Here is a 1,871-nt window from a genome sequence, read left to right as displayed (position 1 = left end):
TCCCTGAGGTATTCTAAGTGTGTTACACTTACTTTAAAGAGCAAGACTGTTAAAAGACATGGGTCCAAAATTAAGGAAGAGATTTGAAAGAAATTTTGAAAATACAAAGAATGGATTTGGCCTCATCCCAGATACCCTAACACGAGTAAAAACATCTAATCAAGCAAGCTTTCTCTAACAATGAAAATATGCTGTGCAACAGGTGGGTAGAAAAATTAAATGCTAAAAACCTTACAAATACTAACTCCACTTTAGAAGAAAGATTAAAATATACAGGCTGTTACTTAGGAGTTCAAACTTTTTACTATGTTAGTGAATTGAACATCGACTTACATGTAATTTTCTGGTGGCCATGAGGCTCATTGAATATATCCTGGTACAGAAAAGAATGAAATAAAAAGAAAATGTTAGAAAATTTTAATAATCACAAGTAATCAAAAGAATTTTGAAGCATAATTTATTTTAAAATCAATAGTGAATTTCTAAGACATTACTTTTACTACCATTTATGAAATAAAAGTGTATGTTGCTTCTATCAGCAGGTTCCAGTTAAAAAAAAATAATGTGTGGTGATGTAAAAGGCAGCTGTAGCATCTTAGGAGGTGTCAAAGACTCCTGAAATGTCCTGCAATTCAGCATTACATCATCCAGTGTAAACTTCCCCAGTCTAGGGAAGGTATTGGGGGTTTTCTCACCTAGCTTAAACCGTATAAACCCCCATCAACTTCCGTCACCACCCTGGACTTCCCTTGACGGCAATGTAGGCATTGAGGGGGTTTGTCTGCCACCCTGATCAAGGACTTGCCTCCATTCATACCTTTTCTCTGAGCTACTATCTTCTGGTAAGGGAAGGATACAGGATCCCCCTTGATTTGTTTCTATTTTCTGGTGGCTGTTCCTGTTTCTGCCTCAAGGAGGGCAGAGCATGGTTCCACCCGTCTCTCTCTTTCTCAGATTCCCTGATATTCCTTAAGCTTTCCTTTCATAGTTCTACCATGAGACTGAACAAGTTGGCCACTTGCTCACGCCTCACAGAGTTGTTCTCACTACTGCCATCAGTTACTAGTGAAAACTCTGGCACTCTCTGCACCTTAGACCTGGACAGCTGCATGTTTTCATGGAAGCTCTGTCTGGGTTACCACATCCTTTCTGGAAGATGCAGAGGTCATAGATTTCTGTCAGGTGGATACCATAACTAAGCTCCTTCTGAGAGGATGTTGACCACAAATTGAACTCACCTCGAACTGATAGGGTAACAACACTGTTTGTGCCCTTCCATGTGAACTGCTAATTGCTGCACTGCACCCTCACTGACACCCCATGTCCTGTTTGCCTGCTCTGATCACAGTGTTCCTGGTCACTTGTGTTCCCGGTCACTTGTGTTCCCAAAACTACACGCAGTTGTGGGGGTGGCCATAATTCCCAGGCTCCCACAAAAGCTGCTGGCACCTCACTGATCTTCCCCCTTCATGGTGATTCTCTGCCCCAGGAAACCCTCTTGTGCACCAAGATCTACTGCTCCACTGTAAATAGGCCTGGCTCCAGAACACCTTGCCTCAGGCTGACTTTCTTCCCATTCTACTTTTCATTCTGGCTACACTGAGGTGCATGATATCTTGAGCTTACATGACGACTTTATCCAATATTGTCTGTCATCTTCAAAGGAAGATGAAAGTAAATTTAACCTAATTTAAAATAATGTGAATTATTTTTAAATCTACCATAGATTGTGAGGCTACTTTTTTTTTTCTTCCCTTTGTTAACTAGTTTTTTTCCTTCCATAAGTATATGATAGTTTCATTACCATTTAGTACTTTTATTCGTTCTGTATGCAGCTAGTTTCTTTTTGATATTCAAAGCAACAAATTATG

The 1,871-nt window shown here is 40.0% G+C and overlaps 1 long non-coding RNA gene across 1 annotated transcript; it reads right to left on the bottom strand.

The window, feature by feature from the left end:
• Positions 1–284: 284 nt before the first annotated feature.
• On the bottom strand, positions 285–1,288 carry LOC113948387. Its single transcript, XR_003528148.1, has 2 exons — positions 1,239–1,288; positions 285–373 (listed from the first exon to the last, which is right to left on the bottom strand). It is a non-coding gene; the product is annotated as an uncharacterized LOC113948387 (long non-coding RNA).
• Between the last annotated feature and the right edge of the window lie 583 nt (positions 1,289–1,871).

The sequence above is a fragment of the Corapipo altera genome, unplaced genomic scaffold (genome assembly GCF_003945725.1).
Source record: "Corapipo altera isolate COAL_440 unplaced genomic scaffold, ASM394572v1 0, whole genome shotgun sequence".
Taxonomy (NCBI): Eukaryota; Metazoa; Chordata; class Aves; order Passeriformes; family Pipridae; genus Corapipo; species Corapipo altera.
The sequence above is the reverse complement of the archived record's forward strand: the minus strand, read 5'-3'. Positions and strand labels throughout refer to the sequence as shown.